The sequence below is a fragment of the Lissotriton helveticus genome, chromosome 10 (genome assembly GCF_964261635.1).
Source record: "Lissotriton helveticus chromosome 10, aLisHel1.1, whole genome shotgun sequence".
Classification (NCBI taxonomy): domain Eukaryota; kingdom Metazoa; phylum Chordata; class Amphibia; order Caudata; family Salamandridae; genus Lissotriton; species Lissotriton helveticus.
In genome coordinates, this window is record NC_136071.1 from 497,907,298 (window position 1) to 497,913,297 (window position 6,000).

The 6,000-nt window shown below is 45.0% G+C and overlaps 1 protein-coding gene across 1 annotated transcript in view; it reads right to left on the reverse strand.

The window, feature by feature from the left end:
- The window catches only part of ABCA3 (ATP binding cassette subfamily A member 3), a 633,557-nt gene extending 628,225 nt beyond the window's left edge, over positions 1–5,332 (reverse strand). Inside the window, exon 1 of the mRNA XM_078663005.1 lies at positions 4,578–5,332. The gene's annotated coding sequence lies outside the window, so the exon portion shown is untranslated. The remainder of the gene's footprint in view (positions 1–4,577) is intronic.
- Positions 5,333–6,000: the final 668 nt, after the last annotated feature.

The following is a 6,000-nucleotide window of genomic DNA, read 5'->3' on the forward strand; positions in this document are numbered from 1 at the left end:
CTATGGGTGGAAACGTAGACTTTCTCTACTTACTCGAACTCCTACAGAACAGTTTTATGTATATAGCTGAATAGGAGATTTGTTTTTGAAATTCATTCTGATGTGTGTACACTGTATTTGACCCCACGTATGGGGATCTATTTAATTTTTTCTGTGATCTTAAAATGCGGACAGATATAATTGAAGATTTCTTTGACATGTGATGTTTGAACTATCAAGAAATGTTATTTTCTTCCCTGCACCTTCCCCTCTCCCCTGTGGGCTTATTGAATTTTTTGTGCATTGTGTAAATATTCATGTTCTGATTAATGATCTAATGAATGTTTAGGACTGGTGCGGTGAAAATAAAAACACCTTGCACCTTGATTCGATCTTTTTGAATTAATCTATTCTAAATGTTGTGAATTTAGTAATTTGTTGTGTTCTGTCTGGGACCCCTCTTCTTACATACCAAGTCAGGGAACTAGCAAGAAAGTGTTTGAGTTAAAATATGGTTTTGAGTTATAGTTACTGATGGCGATTTTCCAAAAAAGGGGCTGCTCCTAGTGAGGTGATCTAGAGGTGCTTAGAGATGCGTGATTGGTGGGGGCACTTTCACTACCCACGGGCCCCCACTTAGTTTAGAAGTGCATCCCTGTCGTCAGGTGTATGCCCGCCCTCTATCAAACTGAGTTTTTAGAGGGCGAGGACGGCCTATGATGAAGCATGACACCAGGTGGTGTGTGAGGCCAGTCCTTCACATTTTGTAAGATGCCCCCACCAATCACGCATCTCTAAGCACCTGTAGATCACCTCACTAGGAGCAGCCCAATTTGGGTTTAACATTTCGTGTTGGAGGCTGGCTGGCTCCTAGCACCCAGTGCCTCTAGTTCCCTTCCCAGGTTACATACCAGGGCTAGTGTGTTTTACTGATTTCCCAAAAAACACATGACTGATCCATCTAAAAAAAAAAAAAACTTTTTTTAAAAGAGTAAAAAAAATCATTGTCAAAATGCTGGATCAGTAAATCACTTACTGAAAAAAAGAACAAGGAACAGCTGAAAACAAGAAACTGAAAGTAGGATCTGGAAGCAGAAGTAACACAAATTATATTTCTATTTCATAATAACAGAAAGAAATGTAAGTAAACAACATTTTGGTTTTATGGGTATTTTTCTTATGTCGCACTGCTGAAAGTACGTATCTTACCAAAAACGTCTGCAGTTTCTGGCTGTCACTGTACATTGTTGTATCAATTACAACAAAATTAAACAACACTCTACGATCAACTGTAAAAGGCTAGTAAATGGAAGAAGACAACAGTGAGAGGAAAGAAGAGCAGTGGTTCTCCCTGGGCCTTGCAACTCCCAACTATAGGAGTTGAGACATCAATTATTTATTGAGGCAAATTTTTAGATACCAGTATCGTAACTGTCAACAACCCTAGTGCTGTGGTAATAACTATTTGCTCACTTTTGTTGGGTAGAGTAATCCACCTCTCAGTTTACAGAAAGAGGATAGTGCTGAGCTCACGAGGCAGAGAGATTCCAGGTACAGAAACAGGAGTGGGGGGAAATGTGTCCCTGGTCTGGTACTGGTATGAGACAACGCTCACCAAGGGCTTTCTACCCACAAGCAATGAGTATTTCCTGCACGAAGAGCCTCTCATACAGGCCCATCACAGTGGAGCCTAGAAGGGGGCCCAGGAGTTACAATTCCCTGGTCAGGCTTGGCTGTTCTAGCCAATATTTGGCTGCTTTGGAGGGCCTTCCCACAGGGAGTAGCTATGTGTTTGATGACTCGTTTGAGGAGTCAAGGTAGGATGTTTTCTTTCATCCTGGAGCTGTTGCAATTTTTGTTATGACTGAAGCCACCACTGAGAAAGAATGCTACAGGTGATGTCGGCAGGGAGGGGGATAAAGAGGGCAATATAAAGATGGCACCCTCTGCTGACAATCAAAAGCTTGTGCACCAGGGCTGCAACGGCTTGTATAGTAAATAAGGTCTTCTGTGGGGAACATCCTTCACAACGCGGATTTTACTCCGCAAGGCTTTCACAACGCGTCCGTTACAACGCAAGTCGTAACCACGACTTGCGCTGGAGGGCGCTAGAGGATTAAGAATAGTATATTTACTATTCTAACACCTTCCCTAGTGTCCACGGGGACTGGTGTTAGAATAGTAAATTACACTATTCGCAATCCGCGCCCCCAACGCAAGTCGTGGTAACGACTTGCGTTGTAAGGGACGCGTTGTAAAAGCACGCGTTGTAATGGAACGCGTCGTAACGTCGTACATCCCTTCTGTGGGGAACATCCTTCACAACGCGGATTTTACTCCGCAAGGCTTTCACAACGCGTCCGTTACAACGCAAGTCGTAACCACGACTTGCGCTGGAGGGCGCTAGAGGATTAAGAATAGTATATTTACTATTCCAACACCTTCCCTAGTGTCCACGGGCACTGGTGTTAGAATAGTAAATTATACTATTCGCAATCCCCGCCCCCAAAGCAAGTTGTGGTAACGACTTGCGTTGTAAGGGACGTGTTGTGAAAGCACGCGTTGTAATGGAATGCGTCGTAACGTCGTACATCCGTCTTCTGTTGTTTTCTATACCCCGTATGTCAAGTTCAAGCTGCGGATCAAAGGATTGGTTAGGCTAGAAAAAAACATGCTACTGAGCAGAGGCAGACGAGTCTGATTAATGTTCCCCACCTTAGCCACCTGGCCGGCCACACACCACAGTTATGATGCTGTCTTTTACACTCTTTACTAATAAACATAAACCCTGGCCGTAAGCGTCTACCAGCAACTAACTACAAGTTAGGTTGAATACACCTGCAAAATCCTGAAAAAGCAGGGCGTGGCACCAAATGCCACTGGTGGTCTTAGATGCCAAGGACTTCTAACCGGTCTTACAAGGTGGTCCCCACCCTAGGCATATGCAAACCCTCAGAGGCAAGCACATGAAGTTGTGCACTGACACATAGTTATTTGTGTACCAGTTTACACTGATCCTCCCTCAGCCAGTTATACACGTCTCCGCTCTAGTCCTGTTTTCCTTGGCTTGAGCTGCTTCAACAACCACCTTGCACACATTCACCTTGGATCTTGCAGTCATGCACTCGGTTACAACGGGCATTCTTCTTTCCTAGCCCATGCTCACATAGTATGAGTAACAACACAGAGGCCTAAAACACGCTGGCAGCCATACTGTGCATGTTTGTGTAACTGATTCCTAAGAACAGGACCCCACGTTTGGTGTACCCTTCATACACTAACCTTATTACAATGGTATTGTCATTCCAATCAGGCCAGTCACATCAGGTATCGGCCACAGCAGAATTATGAATTCTTCAGTGTTTTTACTGACCTGTTCATGAAAGCAGGCCAAATCTGGGTGAAAATCCAGGTAAATGAGAAGTTACCAAGGGAATCAAGCCCAGAGTTACTGATGCGCCATGTAAATCTACATTTCTAAGGGTACTCTGAGGGTCCTACTAGTAAAGGCTCAGATTTTACGACCACAAGAGTTATTGAAACCCCCGGTGTCAGTATCCCTTAACACTAGTTTCAGTAACACAGTGAGGAAAATCCAGGCCACTTTCCAGGTTACAAGTAATGATGAGGGCCTTAGTGAATCGAAGTGGGAACACGGAGAAAGTTGCAGTGGAATGAATGCATACATCTCATTCACTGCTGATTATTCTGGATATTGAAGATACAAATACATTATGCGGGCTTATGTTTGTATACCTATCAACTGCGCTTGAAATGGAACCTCTCCCTAAGCTCCTAGACAGTGCACTGACACGAAAGGCCACACAATGGATCTTAATCACATTATTTCTCTAGGAGACAAAATCATTAGTTTTACCTCTTGCAACACCAAAATCAAAGGGTGGTCCCTCAAAGCACAACCAACAATCTCCTGCACTGTGAAGATTAGTTTAACTTGCATTTGATTTTCATTTAATGTGAGTGCATGACATTCTATATGCAGTTTCCACTGTGTAAACAATATAGTTCAGAATGTTTTGGTATGTTTAGTTATGTAAATGGCCCCACAGTGCCCAGGATCAGTTCCCATACTTTTTTTTTTTACACTTCGACCGCTTAGTAAAATGAAAGTATAACTCAATGAAATTGCCATTTAATTTGTTATATTATTATTTGTATTTTCTTGTAATATAATTTGTTCAACACTAAAACATAGTTTGTTCTTCCATTGTCACACAATTCCAGTGGCCCCGTGTATAAAAGACAGGACTCTCGATGGGACAAAAGACACGCCAGAGAGATTCGCCTTTGTTCGTGAAGTAAAAGCCTGATTTACATTTTGCGCAACTAACTGACAGTTCTAAAACTCGCACCTTCCTGCAAACAAGTGATTGGATAAACGCCAGGGTTTCAAGTTACAGCTAACACCTGAAGGGCTGTTTTTTGCGAGCGATTGGTGTTGTTTTACCTTGTGTATCATCAACCAGTGTTACAGATGGACAGGCTCAGGGAAAAAAACAATATACACAGAACAAAGAGGGAGAGAGACAGATGCTACACATACAATGTGATTTTATGAATTCACATTACACACTCACCGCAGCGGCCACTGTCCTTGCTCTTTTGGCGTCGCGTCTTCCTTGTCTTGGTCCTTTACATTTTCGAGGCCTTGCTGACCAGCATCTTCTGAGACTGGACACTGAAGCAGACTGGGGAATTCTGCGGCCAGAGGCCTCGCCTGATTAACTGCAGGTACAGTAATGCAGCTTGTTTTTGCTGTCTGCTACGATCGATGCCTTCTGATGCCTGCTGTCAGCGGCACTGGGTGCTTAATGACAGGTGTCAGGTGGCTTACACCGAGGGATACTGACTGCCAGCTTCCAAGGGTTTCTCCCGCCAGGTAACCTTATAACCTAAACTCATGGATCGCTGCACTCGTTGCCTGCCCCTAGTGTCCTCTCATTTTGGTGCTTTGAGCGACGTCCCCCTCTCTCGATCTACCTGCTGCCGCTCCACCGCTAACCGATTCCCTTACCTTCCTGCCCTCAAGGACACTGACCTCCTTGCTGCAAACGTCCCCCTGCTTCCAGGGCGCCGTTATTGCTACTGCAGGACCCTCGCCACGCTGGGAGATCCCAGGATCCCTCTAAGCTCTCCTATTATGAACAGCTGTGCCGCCCCCGCCCTCTTTGCTCCCGCTTCCAGTCATGTCCCGGTCCTACAAGTCGCGCTCTGCCGCCCCCGCTGCTGATCCGCCGGGCTGCCTCTGCTTGTTGTGCAGCGGAACCCTCACGTCACCGGCAGAGCCAGCCCCCAGCACAGCTGCTTCCGGACCGACACTCACGTGACTAGCTAGGTCTGTCACGTGACCCTCGCACTGTGTAAATTCTGGTCACGCGGCAGGACAACATTCGAAGCTCAGGGCGTACGACTTGAGGAGACTGACAGTAAATAAATCAATACCCACAGGACGTCATTTCCACATAGGGTAAAACACGTTTTCAGACAACACTCCTGCAACGCGAAGGCGCATTTTGAAAGGCAGCGGTGCATTTAAGGCAAGTGGTAGGTAGGGCTCACCATCTCTACAGACCTTAATTTATTCATGCCATGTTCAGTGTTCCAGTAAGTGACCCGGTGCCCTTGGAAGAACTTTAGGAGACGCAAGCAACGTTGCTTATTCCTCTTTTCACACCATCCGCTTTAGGTTTGCTTCCTTTTCAAAGAGAAAAATACCGGTCATGTGTTATAGCTTTCAAGGTTTCAGTTTGCTATGTGATTTTTTCATGATTTCAGTGTGATTAGGAGTGACATATTAACGGCTATGAGTGTCACTTTCTCGCGAGCATAATCAAGCAATGAAGACGAGGGAAACATATAAATATCAGAAATTACACCCGTTTGGGCAACGAGAAACTCTACCAAGATCCTAAAACTGCTTCAAGGCACCAGAAATGGAAGGGCACTTAGGACGTAAAGGGGTGGCAAGGGGTATGCTGAGTGGGAAAGGAACATGCGACC